The following is a 22755-nucleotide window of genomic DNA, read 5'->3' on the forward strand; positions in this document are numbered from 1 at the left end:
ATTACTTAATAAATGGGACTGATAAGTATTTATTTTGTACTAAGAGCATCATAAAAAATTTGCTGGGGACCTAAGGGCTTCATGAACTAAGAGACTTTAAGAAACTCTGGAGTAGAAGTTTGGTATATTGAAGTTTTGTATGTTGAAGTTTTTGTTCTAGCTTCAGTTTGCTTTTCTGAAAAAGTCTCAAATTCTAGTCTAATTCTAAGCAATGATTCTATGGCAAGACAGAGGGTAATTTAGGCAACTCTGAGAATTCCATACCCCATTCACCTACAGTACTTAAGTATTACACTAAATTGGGAACATTTAATGATTTTCTAATGCATTTTAAACCAGATCTTTTAAAATAAGTTAACTGTTAGGTATAAATGAGTTAATTATTTTACAAACATATCTCACCTACCTCTTTAATCCATAGAGCTTGTGGTTTGGGGGGTTTTTTGTGTTTTGTTTTGTTTTGTTTTTTGGCATTCAGGTGTTTTCTCCATCTGTTAACACGTTGAATTAGAAAATTCCCAGATTAAGTGAAAATCTGTACTTTGTAAATATTAGAAAATCTAGAGTGTCTGAACTACCTAAGAAAATATTGTTACGTGAAAATTTCAAATCAAAAACAAATAGCCCACTGTTTTCAATAAAAATTCTAGTTAATAACCACACCAGAATTGCAGTCTTTTATATTGCCAACTTACACAAGGAAATGCCCATTTAGAAAATATTTAAATATGTGTCTATAAAAAAATAATATTTTTGTTACATGGAAAAGTATTAATCATATTAGGATGCTTGATTCTTTATTTGAGGTACAATAGGTTTGTATTTACTTGGTTGGTATTTTGGGGGGCTGTTTTTGGCTAAAAAAATGGGCCAAAATAGGTGTTATGTTACAGCCAGACGATTAACACATTTGATTTTATTGGCAATACCTGAAAGAAAGAAAATTGCAAAATATTTGTGAGAGACTCGTATCCTTGGGTTAGTGAATTTAGAAATACAGAAAGAAATCTTTTATTTTGGACAACTGGGTAGTGACAGAATGGTTCTGTGAATGGAGTGTGAGCTCTTGGATAGTACTTGCTTAATGAGTGTTTATTGAATTAAAACAACCCCCTAAAATGCCCCCAACTGCCACCCATTGTTTTAATTCTATAGTAAAGTGCATATATGGAAACAAGTAACTCAAATCCTTTGTTGGTCATATGGCCACAGAGACAGTTCATAGTTAGTCTGAATAAAGTTGTGGAATATTTCAACAAATATTGTCAGGGTTCATTTCCTTTTTTAATAGGAATAAAGATTTCCTCAACGAATGGATATAGAAAATGTAGTATACATATACAATAGAATATTATGTAGCCTTAAGAAAGAGGGAAATCCTTTCATTTTTGGCAACGTGAGTGAACCTGGAGGGCATTATGTTAAGTGAAATAAGCCAGGCATAGAAGGAAAATACTGCCTATATGAGGAGTCTAAAATAGTCAAATTCATAGAAGCAGAAAATAGAATGCTGGTTAGAAAGCAGAGAATAGGGGCTGGAAGGTGGAGGAAATGGGGAGGTATTAGTCAGAGGGTACAAATCGTGAGTCGTATAAGATGAATAAGTCCTAGAGAGCTATTGTATAGCTCAGTGCCTACAGTTAACAATATCATATTGTATGCTTAAAAATTTGCTAAGAAAGAAGATCTTATGTTAAAAGTGTTTGTATCACAAAATAAATAATAAAGAAGGCAGGAGAAAACTTTTCAAAGTGATGTATATGTTAACGGCAAAGATTGTGGTGACAGTTTCATTTATCTCCAAACTCATTAAGTTGTACACATATATACACCTTTTGGTATGTCAATCATACCTCAGTAGAGCGATTTATTTTTTTCAAAGATTTCCTTTAAGTAGCAAAGAGAACACTTGGTGATTTAAAATAAAAATGAAGACTCATAAATATGTAAAAGCTTAGAGGTTATCTACTGTTTCCAAACAAAATTTAGATGCATTATAAGGTCTTGGTTGGATCACAATAAGGGTATCAATCTTGGAAACAAACCAGCAATTGTTATTTTTTTACATGTGAACTGAAGTGGCAGTAACAGTTCTGCCCATTTTTGTGAGCAGCCTATTCAAGTGTTTCTATACATTTGTTTCAAATATTTGCTCTTGGTATATATTGATTTAATTAAGTGTATGCATTTCCTACTGCCGGTGTAACAAATTACCAAAAAGTGGCTTAAACAACACAGATTTATTATCTTCCAGTTTTGGAGGTCAAAATTCTAGTGGACTAATCTAAACAAAAAATGGTACAAATGAACTTATTTACAAGACAGAAACAGAGTCACAGATGTAGAAAACAAACTTATGGTTACCAGGGTGGAAAGGGGAAGGATAAATTGGGAGATTGGGATTGACATATACACACTACTGTATATAAAATAAGTAATTAATAAGGATCTACTGTATAGCACAGGGAACTCTACCCAATATTCTGTAATGGCCTATATGGGAAAAGAATTTTAAAAAGAGTGGATATATGTATATGTATAGCTGATTCACTTTGCTGTACACCTGAAACTAACACAACATTGTAAATCAACTATATTCCAATAAAAAAAATTCTAGTGGGCTAAAATGTAGGCGTCAGCAAGGCTGTGTTCCTTCTGAGGCACTAGGGGAGAATCTATTTCCTTGCCTTTTCCAGCTTCTAGAGACTGTTCTCATTCCTTGGCTTGTGGCCCTCTCCATCTTAAAAGTTTCACTCTGACCTCTGCCTCTGAAGTTACATCTTCTTTGCTTCTCCTGCCTCCTTCTTTCCCCTATAAGGACTCTTGTCATTACATTGGTCCCACCTGGAGCTGTGCAGTCCCTTTTCCATGTAAGGTAATATCTTTGGTGGGAAGGAGAGGTAAGGGATGTTATTCTGCCTATCACATTAAGGTATGTTTTGCTTCATTCAACAAAGTATTTTAGGACACAGTATGAATATTCTATGAAGGCTCTGAATTTAGTGGATTAACTCCCCTTATTTGACACATACAATTCAAGTTAACATTTGATAGAATAATTATAAATCAAAACCAATCACATATTTCATTAAATACATTAAATACATATTTCATTAAATACAGTTATAAGTTATAGCAAAAAAGTGAAATGATAAGACTTGTAGTATAAAATATTTTCTACAATTTGAAAACAGTTTTTAAATCTAAAATTTATATTAGGTTTCTGTTTACCTGAAATAAACCTAAAGAATGTTTACAAATATTTTTATAGTAAATGAGCAGGATAAATAAATGGCCCTGATTAGAAGTTAATTCTTATCTTTAACGATGGAGCACATCTTTCTTGTGTTCCCAGAAGAAAGCTCTGTCACACCAAAAAGGGCATAAAGTAATCCACCTTTTGGCTCCATCTATGTGGAGCTTGTTGATTTCACACAGAGATTTTGGCCGCCAAGAACACAGTACCATTTGAGAGAAACAGCTGTAAAATCATACAGCTATTTACTTGTACAAGAAAAGCAGGCAGCAAGCATTTTTTAAGACAGAGGTTCTCAAACCTTAATATGGATAAATATCACGTGGGGAATCTCATTACACTGTAGATTCCAGTTCAGATCTAGGGAGTCCAAAGATTCTGGGTTTGTTATGAGGTGCCAAGTGATGCTGATTGGTCTCTGAACGACATTTTGTATAGCAGGGTTGTAGAACATTCTGGGAAGGAGCAAATGCTACTATGGAAATCATCTTAGAAAAACATGGTTCTTAACACATTACCTTGAGTAAGCATTTAAGTGACAACAAAAAATTTTTTTGTGAGTACTAATAAGAAACAAGAAATGGACATCTCAGTAAAGGTTGGGTAGGATGTATGATTATCACCATTTCTTTAATGAGGAAGAACTAAAACTGTGTTTTAATTAGAATCCTCTGTATATACTTTCTAGTCAGTTGTGAGTAGGGACATGTGGTAAAAACATTGTTCATATTATAATGTATGAATTTACTTATTCTCACTAAATCAATTTTTTTCATTTAAGTAATACCTTATATTATTGTTAAATATATATATACACACACATATATATATGTATATATATATTTCTGATACTACTGTTTTCTTCTATTTCTGATATCAAGTTTTGTTGCTCAGAGTGGGAAAAACTGGGTGAGCCTTAAACTTTAACAATTTCATTCTTATTTTTGTAGGTTAGTATAGAGCTCTGCATTTAAACATATTTGCTTCCCTTACTTGAAAATAATCAGCTAATAAACAAGCAAACAAGTAAATAATACAATTTCAGATAGTTAAAATGGTGTAGAGAAAAAGAATGGAGGGTGAGAGACCTGTGGAACAGAGTCTGGATAAAGTCAGACAAAAGTGTGGAGTAAAGATTCTAGGTTGAGAGGAATAGCAAATGTAAAGACCTTGATCAACAGAACAGCTAGGCTCACTCAAGGAATGAGAAAGGCTGGAGTGAAGTGAGTGACAAAGAGCACAGAGAAAATGCCTTCAAGAGTTTGTTGGGGCAGAGCTCCCTTTGGGAGCTAGGGAGTTAAGACATTTGGATTTTATTGCAAGTGTGATACAATACACTTGCATCAGTAGAAGACAGACAGTGGTGAAAGGAACAGAATAATGACCACAAATCGACACTCTCCTGTGATTTAAGCTCCTCTTTTCCTGTTCCCCATCAGGGCACCCATCGCTCTATTTCTTATTTATTTATATAATGTCTGTCTTTCAATATGGAATGTAAGGTCCTTGAATTTTCACATTGCTCATCACTGTATCCCTGGGTTACATCGCCTGACTTGGGACAGTGTCTTAGTAATTTGTTGTTTTCGGAAGGTATGTGTGGGTAGGACTTCTTGGTTGATGAGTTTGAGGAGAAGATACAAAAAGGAAGAGTCCAAGGTAATGGATATTTTTCTTTTTCAGAGAAAATGGATACAAAAATGGCACAGTATATGACAGCTGAAAAAAATACTGAAATTAGAAAGATAAATTCAGTTTGGAAAGAAAGAAAAATTGAGTTTAACTCGAAATACATTATTATTTAGCTTGAAATACCATTATCCTAATGGTGAGATGTTCAAGGTCAAAATGTTCTGTAGCAATTTGGAGAAGAGAGACTTCTGTAGTGATTCTCATTCCCACAGAACACCAGTTCCATGTGATTTAATAGGTGTTCTGCCAAAGAAAATTTACAAAGTTTGCATCCACCCACGGGATCCTTCTTTCATCTTTTTCTTGGCTTTGGTACTTCTCCAGGTCTTCATTTTAATCTGTTTAGCTGTTTTCAGTATGTCTCTATAGCTGATTTTCTTCATTATAATGATTATTTATTGTAACAATTATCTCAAAATTTATGTATTTCGTATTTATTTTTGTTAATTGTATGCATTTAAATTTAGCATGTTCTGTTAACTAATTTTCTAATTTTATTTAAAATTTGTATTTTAATACCATATGCTAATGCATATATATGGAATCTAAAAAAACAGTACTGATGAACCTAGGGGCAGGGCAGGAATAAAGATGCAGACGTAGAGAATGGCCTTGAGAACACAGGGGGAAGGGGAAGCTGGGACGAAATGAGAGAGTAGCATTGACATATACACACTACCAAGTGTAAAATGGATAGCTAGTGGGAAGCTGCCGCATAGCACAGGGAGATCAGCTCGGTGCTTTGTGTCCACCTAGAGGGGTGGGTTAGGCAGAGTGGGAGGGAGGCTCAAGAGGGAGGGGATATGGGGATATATGTATACATATAGCTGATTCACTTTGTCATACAGCAGAAACTAACACACCATTGTAAATCAACTATACTCCAATAAAGATGTAAAAAAAAATTTGTATTTTATCTTTTATTGTTGTTGTTCTAGAAAAAACAAGCATAGCATGTAGATGTGTGATAGGCATCTGAGAGGAACACCTGAGGAATTATCATGCCCTAAAAAACAGTGTTTTCATATTCAGTCTCCCATTCCTACTATTACTAATTAGAAAGCTTTCCTGGACTCTTAGTTTCAGTCCTGGTGAAATAAATGTGAATTAAAATAACAGTGCTCTTTTTTAGATCTCATGTTTTCTGTTCTAAATAATGCTGGACACTATAGACTCGATTTGTATCCCCTTCAAATATCATTGTTGAAGTCTTAACCCCCAATGTGGCTGGATTTGAAGATAGGGCCTTTAGGGAATAATTAAGGTTAAATGAGGTTTTAAGGTTAGGCCCTAATCCAATATGACTGATGTCTTTAGAAGAAGAGAAAGAGACACCAGGGAGTCAAACACACAGAGCAAAGGCCATGTGAGGACAAAGGGAGAAGGAGACCATCTGCCAGACATGGAGGGAGGCCTTAGGAGAAACCAAACCCACCAATACCTTTATCTTGGACTTCCAGCCTCTACAACCGTGAGAAAATAAACTTCCACTGTTTAAGCCACATGGTCTGTGGTATTTTGTTACAGCAGCCCTCGCAGAGTAGGCTAATACAGCAGGTTCTAAGCTATCACTGCTGTGTATCAAGCTGACAGAGACACACATAGCTTCCTCTCCTATTCCAATGGGCAGAACAAGACACATGGCTCTACCTCACATCAAAGGGCAAGAGTGAGGGGCGTGCACAAAGGAGAGCAGATGTGCACCACACGCCCAGTTGTTGGTTGTTTCTCTGAACAGGTTACACTGATTTCTCACCCTCTTCATATCGCCTAAGACTCGGTGCTCCCATTGACTTGCACTCACATTTGATTTCACTTTTTCCAATTACAGAAAGTAAGTTGTTCATAACTGGCTATTCAGACCCATTGTTACATAGGTGACCTGCTCTACGAAGCCTATTTCTCATCACAAGATGGCTCATATTCAGGAGATTAAAATTAAAATTACTGTAAGAACACATGCTTAATTAATAAAGATATAAGGAGCTACATTGTGTATATGTAGTGTACACACATACATTTCTCGGTTACGACAACTGAGAGGGCCTAAAAGAAAAGATACTCCATAGCAACAAGCACACCTAGTGCTCAGGTCTTGGTTTCTAATACCATTCTTCAATAAAAGGAACCAGGGATCTTGAGAGAAATAGTTGATTATGGGACTGGGGCGGAATATATACAAGATGAATCTGGAGCAACTAACTTAAAAGAAAGAAATCCACAGTGATGGGGATGACGGGAATATGTCAGAAGAACATACAAGTCAAGTGAAAGAGCTATCAATGGCCAAAACTGGAACATTTTGAGCAAAAAATAAATAGTATTAGATTATAACCGAAGGTATAAAATGAATATCCAACTACATGAAGAAGAGAAAAGTCTCCTGTGTAGAATTCCAAATAAATTATGTAGTTACTCTTCCCTAATGGAAAGGGAGCATAAGTCCCCATTTCTTAAGTGCGGGGTGTGCATAATGACGTTCTTACAAAGAGTACAAAATGAAGAGGGGGGAAAAGAGTAATTTAATAATGGAGAAACCTGACAAACACGACTTCAGCCAAGGTCAACATCAACAGTCACAAATTATGTTGATAGCCTTAATATGATGTGATGAAATGATACTCTACCTATACCTGTGTGACATTCCTCCCCCAAAACCCAGAACCCCAGGCTAATAGTGGGAAAAACATGATTTCTATAGAGAGGCGTTCTACAGTGTACCTGACCAATACTTCTCAAAGCTGTCAAGGTCATCAAAAACAGTCACGTCTGAGAAACTGTCAGAGTCAAGAGGAATTGAAGGTAATATGACGACTAAATGTAATGTGGTACACTGGATGGGATCCCAGAACAGAAAAAGGGTATTACATAAAAACTAAGGAAATCTGAATAAATATGGATTTTAGTTGATAATAATATATCAATACTGGTTTATTAATTGGAACAAATATAGTAGCAGTAAGATGGTAATAAAAGGGGAAACATATTTTTACTACCTGTACAAATTTTCTGTAAGTCTAAAACTGCTCTTTAAAAAGTACACTACTAATAAAAAATGATTGGTGGAAAAAATTTCAATTACTGATTACATCCTATGTGCCTTTGCTAATCTTAGCTCAGGGAAACATCTGAATGAATACAGTACAGTCTTCTAAAATGTTGCTAGAGGAGACAGTTATGTTAGAAAACAAAATCCCACATGTTCAAACTTTAGAACCTTTTTTTCTCTTGCCATGCAGCAAACTGATGTTGGCATAGATAAGAATGGCTAAAATAACTTAGTCATATTTAATGTTAAAACTATGATTTTTAATTACCTGGAACATGTAAGAGGAACTTTTTTTCATCTGATGCTGATTTAGCAAACTTCAAAATGAACATGGTACGTCATGGCAATTACATTACTTCTGCCAGGGTGCACGCAAATTTTTTAGATATCTGGTCTCAATTTGACAGTCTTTTGAACTTTACATATCTGCCATGCACCATCAGCTAACATCATAATTCTAAGAGATCTGATAATCAGGTTGACAATGTTTCCACTATCTCACTCATAAAAATAAACCTCAACTAGGGATAAATGTATTCCCTGGGACCATTAATGAGGTATTGTGTAAATCAATTAGGAAAATAAAAACACCTGGCTAAATTAATTTATGAACAGAATCTACTAATGTTGAATGGCAGTCTAGCATTCCTCCTCAAAACACCAGTTCCATGTGATTTAATAGGCATTCTGTGAAAAACCGTTGTCATATAAGTTTGGGAAAAGATAGGTTTAACTAAATTAGATAGGATATCTTTTCCAAGACTTCTCATAATATACTGGTATTTTATGATTCCTCAAATGTGCATAATTTCCCAAGATTTTTTGAAAAAAAACCCACTTTCAAAGAAAACATGGTTATTCTAAGAAACCAGTTTCTATGGAGCTCCAGTTGGGAAAACTTGGTCTTGGTCAATGTTTTTCAAAAGCTGGTTTCGGAATCAACAGCATCTGCATCAGCAGGGAAATTGTTAGAAATGTAAATTCTTGTGCACTACCTTACACATTCTGAATCAGAAACTGGTTGGTTGGAGCCTAGAACTCTGTGTTTTAACAGGCCTTCCAGGTGCTTCTGATGCATATTAAAATTTGAGCACAATTAACCTAGAAGAAACTTGCGTCTTGAATTTACAGACCAATGTTGTTGATTGCTTAATATCTACAATATGGTTGTTCTCCTTCAAAGGATTGATGTCTTCAAATAGACTGAAAGCCATTACTTCATCTTGACTTTCAAAGGAGCTGTATATGACTTCTTAGTTCACAGAACTGGATCAGTGGGATGTATTAAGAAGTCTCAGATGAACCAAAAGAGTTCTTCGATTCTTATGTATCTGAATTCTGTTCAGTGTGGAATGAATGAATGAGGAGATCCTACTTCTTTCGGTAGGACTTGAAAGCAGGATGACATTATGGAAAAAGAGACATAAATACTTTATTGTGGACTATGAGAAACAGCTTTTATTTCAAGGTTCAATTACTCAGTAAAGGTAAAGAAAGTGAATTAGATTGGCAATGAAAAATCTGTGCAGTAAGGCATCACATATAGAGTAATTGATAGCCTAGTCTCTGGGTCCAGATTGCTTGGGTTTAAAACCCAGCTCTACATTGGGCAAATAATTTAATCTCTATGCTTTAGTTTTCTTGTCTGTAAAATGGGGATAATAATAGTACTTATCTCATAGGATGCTAAAAAGATGAACTAAATGAGGTAATGTATTTTAGATGGTTTCTTTTTTTCCCAGTTTCCTTAATAAGACTTAATGTACCTTAATATGTGATTGACAAATAAAATTGTATATGTTTAAGTGTCTAATACAATGTTTTAATATACATATAAACTGTGAAATAGTTACCACAATCAACCAGTTAAAATATCCATCACCTCACCTGCTCACATAGTTACCTTGTGTGTGTGTGTGCGTGTGTGTGTGTGTGTGTGTGTGTGTGTGTGTGTGTGTGTGTGTGTGATGAGAACACCTGAGATCTACTCTCTCAGAAAATTTCAAGTATATGTTATTATTAACTATAGTCATCATATTGTACATTAGGTCTCCAAAACTTATTCATCTTGTAACTAAAAGTATGTACCCATTGACAAGCATCTCCCTATTTTCCCCACCCCATGGCCCCTGGTAACCAACATTCTATTCTCTGTTACTAGGAGTTCAACATTTTTTAGATTCCACATGTAAGTGAGAATAGGAAGTGTTGCCTTTGTGTCTGGTTTATTTCACTTAGCATGATGTCCTCCAGATTCATCTGTGTTGTTGCAAAGAGCAGAGTTTCCTTCTTTTTTAAGGTTGAATTGTGTTCCATTGCATAATTATACCACAATTCTTTATCCATTCATGCACTGACAATTAGGTTGTATATATCTCAACTACTTAATAATATTACAATAAACAAAGGAGTGCAAATATCTCTTTAAAATAGTGTTTTTCCCCTTTGGATAAATACCCAGAAGTGGAATTTCTGGGTCATATGGTAGTTCTATTTTTAATTTGGAGGGGGAGATCCTCCATCCTGTTTTCCATAGTGCTTGAATTAATTTTTCCCACCAACAATGCAGAGTTCCCATTTTTCCACATCCTTGATTTTCTCGTCTTTTTGATAATAGCTGTTCTAACAGGAGTGAGGTAATATATCCTCGTGGGTTTGATTTGCATTTCCCTGATGATTAGTGATGTTGAACATATTTTCATGTACCTGTTGGCCATCTGTATGTTTTCTTTGGAAAAATGTCTATTCAGATTCTCTGCCCATTTTTAAATTGTATTTTGTTTTGCTATTGAGTTGCATGAGTTCTTTATATATTTTGAATGTTAACCCCTTATCAGATATATGATTTGCAAATATTTTCTCCCCTTCAGGATGTTGCTGAAAATGAAAAATTGTGTTGATGATTTCCTTTGCTGTGCAGAAACTTTTTAGTTTGATATATTCCAATTTGTTTATATTTGCTCTTGTTGCCTTTGCTTCTGGTGCCAAATCAAAAAATTATTGCAAAGACCAATGACAAGACTTCCCCCTATAATTGCCTCTGAGAGTTTTAGAGTTTCAGGTCTTACATTTAAGTTTTTTAAAAATAAATTTATTTATTTATTTTTGGCTGCATTGGGTCTTCATTGCTGCGAGTGGAGGCTACTCTTCATTGCGGTGCATGGGCTTCTTATTGCGATGGCTTCTCTTGTTGCAGAGCAAGGGCTCTAGGCACATGGGCTCAGTAGTTGCAGCGCATGGTCTCAGTAGTTGCAGCTCATGGGCTTCAGAGCATGGGCTCAGTAGTTGTGATGCATGGGCTTAGTTGCTCTGTGGCATGTGGGATGTTCCTGGACCAGGGATTGAACCTGTGTCCCCTGAATTGGCAGGTGGATTCTTAACCACTGGACCACCAGGGAAGTCTTACATTTCAGTTTCTAATCCATTTTGAGTTGAACTTCTTGTGAAATAAATGTCCAATTTCATTCTAGTTTGTTCTTTATATCTTTATATCTGTGAGTCTGTTTCTTTTTTATGTTCACTAGTTTGTTTTCTTTTTTATATTCCACATATAAGTGATATAATACAGTATTTATCTTTCTCTGTCTGACTTATTTCACTTAGCATAATACCCTCCAAGTTCAACTATGTTGTTGCAAATGGAAAAATCTCATTTTTTTTTGTGGCTGAGTAGTATTCCATTGTATATATGTAGCACATTTTCTTCATATATTTGTTTGTTGATGGACACTTAGGTTGCTTCCATATCTTGACAATTGTAATTAATGCTGCTATGAATATTGGGATGCATGTTATCTTTTCAAATTAGCATTTTTGTTTTTCTGGATATACATTCAGGAGTGGAATTGCTGGGTCATATGGTAGTTCTATTTTTAATTTTTTGAGAAACCTCCATACTGTTTTCCACAGTGGCTATACCAATTTACATACATACCAACAGTGTGCTAGGGTTCCCTTTTCTCCACATCATTGCCAACATTTGTTATTTGTGGGTTTTTTTGATGATAACCATTCAGACTGGTGTAAGGTGATAGCTTATTGTGATTTTGATTTACATTTCTCTGATGATTCTTGAGATTTTTTTCACGTGCCTGTTGGCCACCTGTATGTCTTCTTTGGAAAAATGATTATTCAGACCTTGGCTTTTTTTTTTTTTTTTTTTTTAAGCCCACAACATTGGCAACAGGTCACAGGATTTAAAATGTGAAAGGCATCATCTAGTTCAAACTCCACCTTTTAACCTTGGCTCATTTTTAATTTTTCTTTTTTTTGATACTGAGTGGTAAGAGTTCTTTTTATATTTTGTGTATTAACCCCTATCTGTCATATCATTTATAAATATTCTTTCCTAATCAGTCTTTTCATTTTCTTGGTGGTTTACTTTTCTGTGCAAAAGCTTTCAAGTTTAATTATGTCCCATTTGTTTATTTTTGCTGTTGTTTCCTTTACCTGGAAGACAGATCCAAAAACTATTGCTATGATTCATATCAAAGAGTGTTCTGCCTATTTTTTTCCAGAGCTTTTATTGTCTCTTGTCTTACATTTAGGTCTTTAATCTATTTTGACTTTATTTTTGTATATGGTGTGACGAAATGTTATAATTTTATTGTTTTACATCTAACTGTCCATTTTCCCCAGCACCACTTATTGAGGAGACTGTCTTTACCACATTGAATGTTCTTACCTCCTTCATCATAGATTAAGTGAGCATAAGAGCATGTGTTTATTTCTGGGCTTTTTATTCTGTTCCATTGATTGATGTGTCTGTTTTTGTGCCACCATCATACTATTTTGATGACTGTAGCTTTGTGGTATAGTCTGCAGTCGGAGAGCATGATACCTCCAGCTTTGTTCTTTTATCACAAGATTGTTTTGACTATTTGGGGTCTTTTGTGGTTCCATATAAATTTCAGAATTATTTGTTATAGTTCTATGAAAAATGTCACGTGTATTTAGATAGGGATTGCATTAAATCTTTAGATTGCTTTAGGTAGTATGGACATTATAACAATATTAATAATTCCAATCCATGAACATGGGATATCTTTTCATTTCTTTGTATCATCTTAAATTTCCTTCATAAATGTTTTAGAGAATTCGGAGTATAGTTCTTTCACCTCCTTGGTTAAGTTTATTCCTATGCATTTTGTTCTTCTTGATGTGGTTTTAAACGAGATTGTTTTCTTCATTTCCGTTTCTGATGCTTTAGTATTAGTGTATAGAAAAACAACAGATTTCAGTATATTAATGTTGTTTCCTACAACTTTTTGTAACAGTTTTTAATGGAAATTTTAGAGTTTTCCATATATAGTATCATGTCATTTGCAAATAGTGACAGTTTTACTTCTTCTCTTCTAATTTGACAGTGGCTTTGGTGGGAGAACTCGATCTGAATGAGCATTGGTCATGTCTTCCCCCTGGGTGTGCTTGTAGCTATCATATTTGTGGGTGGTGGAGCTGGAGATGGAGGGGCTAGAGCCAGGGCCAGGTGTGAGCTGTGGCTTCTCTTATGCTCAGTGGCTGTCACCACCCTATTGGGGTTGGAGGTATGTCTCAAGGTGCTGGAGCAGAAGCCCTGACAGCTGGATCTGAGCTGGTTCCATTTCACGTGTGTGCTCTCTTCCCTTCCAGCTTGGCAGCTTTGCCCCAAAGGGAAGCAGCACTGAAGCAAGAGTGTCTGTAGCAAGTGCCTGGTGTGGGCTGGATTGTGTACTGCGACAGTTCCAGCATGCCAGTCAGAGCTCCAGACAGCTCCCGATTCACTGTCTCCAAGATTGCCAGCAATGGCTGCCCTCACCCCATTCAGAAGCAATTCCAGGTACAAGCCAGGTCTGTCCCTCCCAAGTGTGCACTCTCTTCAGCAGCAGGCTTTGCCCTACTGAGGAGCTGCCCCAGAGCTAGAGGGGTTAAGGTGTGTGCACAGTGCAGGCCAGGGTACATGCCAGGATGGTAAGATGAAACTGGCCAGAGCTCTGGGCCATTTCAATCTGCCTCCTCTGCTTTGTTCCCAAGAGGAAGCAATCATGTACATGGTCTTCACTAGCAGAGTCTCATTTTTTATGCCCTCTTACACATCCCACTTGTTTTCAGACCAGATGAAGGAAATTGCCTTCCCAGGGTTGGATCCCAGGGCTCGGATGCCCTATATGTGGTTCGGATTTCTTACTCCCCAGGGAGGATCTCCAAGCCCCTGATATTTCCCTTTTCTTTTGTGTTTCCTTCTAGGGGTGCAGGTCTCGACATTTTTGTTTTTCCTTCCTTCCTACCTGACTCCATGTGAATTTTTCTTTGTAGTCTTGGTTGTAGAAGAGTCTTTCTGCCAATGTCCAGTTTGTTTTCAGTGAGAATTACTCTGCATGTAGATGTATTTTTGAAGTGTTCAGGGTGGGAGGTGAGCTCAGCATCCTCCTACTTCACCATCTTCATCTCTTCCCTCTTTGTTCTTTACATAGGCACTTACTGCTATAAATTTCCCTCTTAGAATTTCATTTGCTGCATCCCATAAGTTTTTCTGATAAGTTTCCATTCTGTTGTTTCAAAATATTTTTTTTTACCTTTTGATTTCTTCTTGAACTCATTGGTTTTTCAGGAGCATGATGTTTAATTTAACATATTTGTGAATTTTCTAATTTTTATCTTTTTACTGATTTCTACTTTTATTGTTTTCTTACCACCAAGAGATGTGAGAAATGTCCCCCTCTGCTTTACAAATTTTCAATCTTGACTTTTGACTTCCGTCTTTGTGCAGCTTCAAAATTTACTAAACATCCAACAGTGCACACCAGCTACATGCTTGAGACCCCAAGTTTTTTTTGTTTTTTTTTTAACATCTTTATTGGAGTATAATTGCTTTACAATGGTGTGTTACTTTCTGCTTTATAACAAAGTGAATCAGTTATACATGTACATATATCCCCATATCTCTTCCCTCTTGTGTCTCCCTCCCTCCCACTCTCCCTATCCCACCCCTCTAGGTGGTCACAAAGCACCGAGCTGATCTCCGTGTGCTATGCGGCTGCTTCCCACTAGTTATCTATTTTACATTTCGTAGTGTACATATGTCCATGCCACTCTCTCACTTTGTCCCAGCTTAACCTTCCCCCTCTCCACATCCTCAAGTCCATTCTCTAGTAGGTCTGTGCCTTTATTCTCATCTTGCCCCTAGGTTCGTCATGACCATTTTTTTTTCTCTTAGATTCCATATATATGTGGTAGCATACGGTATTTGTTTTTGTCTTTCTGACTTACTTCACTTTGTATGACAGACTCTAGGTCCATCCACCTCACTACAAATAACTCAGTTTCATTTCTTTTTATGGCTGAGTAATATTCCATTGTATATACGTGCCACATCTTTATCCATTCATCTATTTTGTCTGACATGAGAGTTGCTCCTCCAGCTTTCTTTTGATTTCCATTTGCATGGAATATCTTTTTCCATCCCCTCACTTTCAGTCTGTTTGTGTACCTAGGTCTGAAGTGGGTCTCTTGTAGACAACACATATACGGGTCTTGTTTTTGTATCCATTCAGCCAGTGTATGTCTTTTGGTTGGAGCATTTAATCCATTTACATTTAAGGTGATTTTCGATATTTATGTTCCTTATACCATTTTCTTAATTGTTTTGGGTTTGTTATTGTAGGTCTTTTCCTTCTCTTGTGTTTCCTGCCTAGAGAAGTTCCTTTATCATTTGTTGTAAAGCTGGTTTGGTGCTGCTGAATTCTCTTAGCTTTTGCTTGCCTGTAAAGGTTTTAATTTCTCCATCAAATCTGAATGAGAATCTTGCTGGATAGAGTAATCTTCATTGTAGTTTTTTCTCCTTCATCACTTTAAATATGTCCTGCCACTCCCTTCTGGCTTGGAGAGTTTCTGCTGAAAGATCAGCTCTTAACCTTATGGGGATTCCCTTGTATGTTATTTGTTGTTTTTCCCGTGCTGCTTTTAATAGCTTTTCTTTGTATTTAATTTTTGATAGTTTGATTAATATGTGTCTTGGTGTGTTTCTCCTTGGATTTATCCTGTATGGGACTCTCTGTGCTTCCTGGAATTGATTAACTATTTCCTTTCCCATATTAGGGAAGTTTTCAACTATAATCTCTTCAAATATTTTCTCAGACCCTTTCTTTTTCTCTTCTTCTTCTGGGACCCCTATAATTCGAATGTTGGTGAGTTTAATGTTGTCCCAGAGGTCTCTGAGCCTGTCCTCAATTCTTTTCCTTTTTTTCCCCCTTTATTCTGCTCTGCCGTAGTTATTTCCACTATTTTTTCTTCCAGGTCACTTATCCATTCTTTGGCCTCAGTTATTCTCCTATTGATCCCTTTTAGAGAATTTTTAATTTCATTTATTTTGTTGTTCATCAGTGTTTGTTTGCTCTTTAGTTCTTCTAGGTCCTTGTTAAGCATTTCTTGTATTTTCTCCATTCTATTTCCAAGATTTTGGGTCATCTTTACTATCATTATTCTGAATTCTTTTTCAGGTAGACTGCTTATTTCCTCTTCATTTGTTAGGTCTGGTGTGTTTTGACCCTGCTCCTTCATCTGCTGTGTGTTTTTCTGTCTTCTCATTTTGCTTATCTTACTGTGTTTGGGGTCTCCTTTTCACAGGCTGCAGGTTCGTAGTTCCCGTTGTTTTTGGTATCTGTCCCCAGTGGCTAAGGTTGGTTCAGTGGGTTGTGTAGGCTTCCTGGTGGAGGGGACTAGTGCCTGTGTGCTGGTGGATGAGGCTGGATCTTGTCTGGTCGGCAGGTCCACGTCTGGTGGTGTGTTTTAGGGTTTCTGTGGCTTTATTATGATTTTAGGCAGCCTCTCTACTAATGAGTGGGGTTGTGTTCCTGTCTTGCTAGTTGTTTGGCATAGGGTGTCCAGCACTGGAGCTTGCTGGTCATTGAGTGGAGCTGGGTCTTGGCGTTGAAATGGAGATCTCTGGGAGATTTTTGCAGTTTGATATTATGTGGAGCTGGGAGGTCTCTTGTGGACCAGTGTTCTGAACTTGGTTCTCCCACCTCAGGGGCACAGTTCTGATGCCTGGCTGGAGCACCAAGAGCCTTTCATTCACACAGCTCAGAATAAAAGGGAGGAAAAAGAAAGAAAGAAAGAAAGAAGATAAAATAAAATAAAATAAAGTTATTAAAATAAAAAATAATTATTAAAAAAATTTTTTAAGTAATAAAAAAAAAAAAGAAAGAAAGAAGAGGGCAACCAAACCAAAAAGCAAATCCACCAATGACAACAAGTGCTAAAAACTATATTAAAAAAACCCAAAAAGCAAAAAAACGGATGGACAGAACCTTAGGACAAATGGTGAAAGCAAACCTATACAGACAAAATCACACAGAGAAGCATACACATACACACTCACAAAAAAAGAAAAAGGGGAAAAATATATATATATATCATTGCTCCCAAAGTCCACCTCCTCAATTTGGGATAATTCGTTGTCTCTTCAGGTAATCCAGAGATGCAGGGTACATCAAGTTGTTTGTGGAGCTTTAATCCGCTGCTCCTGAGGCTGCTGGGAGAGATTTCGCCTTCTCTTCTTTGTTCGCACAGCTCCCGGGGTTCAGCTTTGGATTTGGAACCGCTTCTGCTTGTAGGTAGCCTGAGGGCGTCTGTTCTTCACTCACACAGAACGGGGTTAAAGGAGCAGCTGATTTGGGGGCTCTGGCTCACTCAGGCCGGGGGGAGGGAGGGGTACGGAGGAGGCGGGGCGAGCCTGCGGCGTCAGAGGCGTCGTGACGTTGCAGCAGCCTGAGGCGCGCCGTGCGTTCTCCCGAGGAAGTTGTCCCTGGATCACAGGACCCTGGCAGTGGCGGGCTGCACCGGCTCCCGGGAGGGGTGGTGTGGAGAGTGACCTGTGCTCGCACACAGGCCTCTTGGTAGCGGCAGCAGCAGCCCTAGCGTCTCATGCCCGTCTCTGGGATCTGCGCTGATAACCGCGGCTCACGCCCGTCTCTGGAGCTCGTTTGGGCGGCGTTCTGAATCCCTCTCCTCGCGCACCAGGAAACAAAGAGGCAAGAAAAAGTCTCTTGCCTCTTCGGCAGCTGCAGACCTTTTCCCAGACTCCCTCCCGGCCAGCTGTGGCGCACTAGCTCCCTTCAGGCTGTGTTCACGCCGCCAACCCCAGTCCTCTCCCTGCGATCCGACCGAATCCCGAGCCTCAGCTCCCAGCCCCGCCCGCCCCGGCGGGTGAGCAGACAGGCCTCTCGGGCTGGTGAGTGCTGGTCGGCACCGATCCTCCGTGCAGGAATCTCTCCGCTTTGCCCTCCGCACCCCTGTGGCTGCGCTCTCCTCCGTGGCTCCGAAGCTCCCCCCTCCGCCACCCGCAGTCTACACCCGTGAAGGGGCTTCCTAGTGTGTGGACACCTTTCCTCCTTCACAGCTCCCTCCCAGAGGTGCTGGTCCCATCCCTATTCTTTTGTCTCTGTTGTTTCTTTTTTCTTTTGCCCTACCCAAGTACGGGGGGAGTTTCTTGCCTTTTGGGAAGTCTGAGGTCTTCTGCCAGCGTTCAGTAGGTGTTCTGTAGGAGTTGTTCCACGTGTAGATGTATTTCTGATGTATTTGTGGGGAGGAAGGTGATCTCCACGTCGTACTCTTCTGCCATCTTGAAGCTCCTCCAAGAACTCTGGTGTTGTTACAACCATCCCCATGACTCACAAATGTGTGTTGGTTTCCCTATACCTCACAGCAACCTCCTCCCAGGGGCCAAGCCTTGATTCTCAGAGTCTAGCTACAGCCAGAGTCTGCAAGTAACCCAAGAGGTAAACTGGATGCAGTTGTCAGCAGACTATCCGCCACCCACCCCCTCCATCCAGTACTTTTACATTTCTCTTGCTCTCTTCACAGGGGCCTCTTCTCATGGAGGGTCTTTGTCTCTTCAGAATGAAAAGACTCCTATAGTTTCTGCTTTGATTTTCAGAAGTTTTGCCTTAGCTTTTTATTTTCCATCTTGAACAGCTTCAACTCTGACAAATATTTTGAAGGGGAAAACTGCCTTTGCATGGAGACCCATCAAGCCTCTAATTTTATCACTCTGGCACTGTGGGAGCACAAAAGTTCTACTGGTTTCCTTATTCCCCATCTAAAGTGCTCTACCAGGGGTTAAATTTAAATTCTCAGAGAACATCTTTGCCCCATATTGGCATATGCTTCCTCTCTGAATTTTTAGTTCCCCTAGTCTTCAGTTCTTCCACAGCTCTCAGGTAGCTTTAAACACACTTATTTCACCCAGGCTTTAATTGTTGTCTGTTGTTGAGTGTTGGTCGGCCACAAACTACTCCATATAACTTAGCAGTAGAATTTTTCTTTATTGGACTTTTATCTCCTCTGAGGCAGAAACAAGAAAACAGATTATCTGCTCCCAAAGTACAATAGTGGGACAGGCATAAGATAACAGCTAAAGCCATTCACATTTAAAAAAGGAAGAAAGTAGAATGAAAAAAAAGAGTCATATTCCTAAGAAATCTCAAAATCCACTGGGGAAAACTCCATTAGGCTGTCAGGCATGGGAATAACACTCTGTGTCCCACTTTGCTATCTGTTGGGCCCATGGCTCTGTCCACTGGGTCTGCAGCTCTACCTTCAGATTATCTTTCCTTTTTCAAGAAGGGCAATATTTTTTGGCTGCTGAGTAGTTTTATCAGCCTGTTTCCTGCCTATAGAATTTGGGAGGTTAACAGCCTTTTTCAATTTTGTCCTTTCTCGATCCTTTTCAGTCTAACTTGGCACTGTTTCTGCTGATATATCTTCTCAAGAATCTTGTAGATCTCCCATGTATATTACAGGGATTTACTCATTAGACAAAGTGATCCTCCTCAGATGTTTCCTGAGTAATCTCATCTTTACTCTTTGATTCTTCTTAGATAGCTGAGGAGGTCCATGGGTCACATGTCTAATCTCTTCATGGAGTCTTCTGTAAGAATGAATATTCTGATCTTTTGACCCTTTTGAAGTCCTGGTAAAAGGGTTCACAGTCTTAGGTTTCTCTTCAGAGGACACTTTCCTAACAATGAATCTCATAATTTTAACATGTTTTGCAATCTAGATAGGCTGAAGATTCCCCAAATTATTAAATTCATATTCCTTTTTGCTTAACAGTTTTTCCCTCAATTTATTTCCTTTCTCTCACATTATATTACAAGCAACAAGGAGAAAGTGGGCTGGACCTTCAATACTTTGCTTGTAACTCTTCTCAGTTAAATATACATGTTCATCCATTACAAGTTTTGCTTTCTGTATAACTGTCAGACATAATTTAACTAAACTTTCTGTCCCTATGTAACAAGGGCCCCCTTCCAGATAGTTTTAAATAACATGTTCATTTCCTTCTGAGCCTTTACCAGCACACTTTTAAAGTTCATATTTCTGACAACAGACTGTTAATGATGATTTGAGTATTCACTAAGATGATATAGGATTTCTCTACATGCTCCTTACTTCATTCTGAACCCTCACCAGCAGTTCCCAGTTCCTTTAACCATATTTCTACCAACAGTGTGTTCAAGGCAATCTAGAGTTTTTCTGTTATGCTCCTCAAAATTCTCCCAGCTTCTACCCAAAACCCAATTTCAAAACTATTCTACACATTTAAGTGTTTGCTCCAGCAGTACCTCACTCTCAGTACCAAAATCTGTATTACTTATTTCTCTTGTAACAAATTACCACAAATTAAACAATACAAGGCTTAGAACAATACAAGTTAATTATCTGGAGGTGAGAAGTGCAAAACAGATTGGCAGGGCCACAATCCTTTTGGAGACTCTAGGGAAGAATCTCCTTGTCTTTTCCAGCTTCTAGAGGCTGCCTGCATTCCTTGGCTCGTGGTGCAATCTTCCATCTTCAAAGCCAAAACCATAATATTTTTCTAGCTCTGGGCCTCTGTCCCATCATAACACCTCTTCTGACTCTAATCCTCCTGCATCCTTAATCGCAAGGGCTCTTGTGATTACATTGTGTCCATCAGGATGATACAGGATAATCTTCCTTTCTCAAAATCCTTAGCAGAGTCATATTTGCCTTTTGACATGTGAGGTAACATACTCAGTTTCTCAAGATTAGAAGGTTGATGTCTTTGGGTGGCCTCTGCTCTGATTAACACATGCACCTAATTTGGGGGCATAAATTTCAAGCCCTGAGTCCTACAGGATTTTGAATTTTTAAATTTAAAACTTTCTTTTCCCCGCTTAAGCTATTGTTTATTTCTGAGATGGTAAATCCCATACTGACCATTTTTCTTAGTATTTCTGCTGTGACCTTCCTTCCTTTAGGCAGAAAAGGCAGAATGCCTTAGATTCTTGCAGAGCCATGGAGTACAATGGGAATGGGAATTAGACACAACTCTTGATACCTCCACTGTAATTCCATTTTTTTTTTCATGCTGTAATCTTCTAATCTTCTCTCCAAACGTCCATTCTTTACCATATATAAAGAGAAGTAGAAGTACTTCTCCAGGACAGTGTTAATTAAACTAACAGAATCATAGAGCAGGAGACTTCTGTTACGTATTAAACAAAATGAAGAGAAAGAATGCTTTCCTCAAAAGGTGACATCTGGGGTACAGTATCTGAGAAGAATAAACCTGAAGGGCAACAAAACCTCATTATCTAGCTTTTTCTGATAACATACTTAAACAACTTTATGTTTGAAGCATAACTTTGATAGTTGATGTTCCTACTGATTTGCAGTACTACTGGTTAACAGACTCTTGCTTATGCTTTAGCATGCACAGCTGGTTAAGATGCAATGATTCTTATAATTAATCTAACAAGTATATCTGTAATTCTCCTTTTTAGTGTAAAAGTCACTCTCTGGAAGAATTTTCTTTTTCTTTTTTTTAGTAAAACAAGCTCTTTTGTGCAAAAGTGAAAATAAAAATTTGACACCTTTGCATAATCAAATAGTCTACAAAGATTGCTTTCGAATGCCTTTGGGGGAAATCAACTGTGTAAGACTGTATAGAAAAGACATATTTTAAGCCTGCTGGAGATTGTTGAATTTGGCACAAAGACAGAGAAGTGTAAAGTCGGTGGTTTATTATCCTGTAATCCTTGGAGCTCTGAGGATTTCATGGAAGGGCCCCAGAGACTGCTGCAAAGTGTAAAAGGGCCAAAGAGGCAAGTCTTCAGCCAGAGTGCTCTGTTTTATCTGATTTATGTGTTGGTTCTGGATATCTTTTGATTGAACAAAGGCTTTTATTCGGCTAAACAATTGGATACGAATTGCATCAAATAACATGACCTAAATCCTGGTCAGTGGGAAGCAGGGCCAGGACTAAATCCTACTCATTTCATTCTTTCACTTAAGTCCCTTCAGTGGCTCCCTGTCAACTTCAAGATAAAATATATACTCTTTCACCATGGTATTCATATTCTTACTGACCTGACTCTTGTCTATTTCTTTAGTCTATTTCTTGCTTTGCAGTCTTCTAAATCCCTTAAAGACACTCCACAAGTTATGTTTTATACCTAGAGTGTCCTAATACCTGGCAATCTTCATAATCTTTGAGATTCTTTACTTCCTACTTCCTTGATTATCACAGTAAGGTTTAGGGCCCTCTTCTATACTCCCATAGAACGCTTTACATACTCTATTATGGGGCTTAAATAATGTAATTCAATTGTTGGTTTGTTTTTCTCACCCAACTAAACTGTTCATAGTATGCTTTCTAAAGATTTCATCTCTGGATGTCTAGTGCGTGGCATAGGTATTGGGCCACTTTGATGATGAAATAGGCAAATCTCAATTTCTTTCTTTCTCCTCTATA

At 37.9% G+C, this 22755-nt stretch overlaps 1 long non-coding RNA gene across 1 annotated transcript; it reads left to right on the forward strand.

The window, feature by feature from the left end:
* Window positions 1–3109: 3109 nt before the first annotated feature.
* On the forward strand, window positions 3110–17154 carry LOC309635056. The gene is made up of 2 exons (XR_014248606.1): window positions 3110–9937; window positions 9970–17154. It is a non-coding gene; the product is annotated as an uncharacterized lncRNA (long non-coding RNA).
* Window positions 17155–22755: the final 5601 nt, after the last annotated feature.

This window comes from Balaenoptera borealis, assembly GCF_965194805.1.
Source record: "Balaenoptera borealis genome assembly, chromosome: 9".
NCBI classification, from domain to species: Eukaryota; Metazoa; Chordata; class Mammalia; order Artiodactyla; family Balaenopteridae; genus Balaenoptera; species Balaenoptera borealis.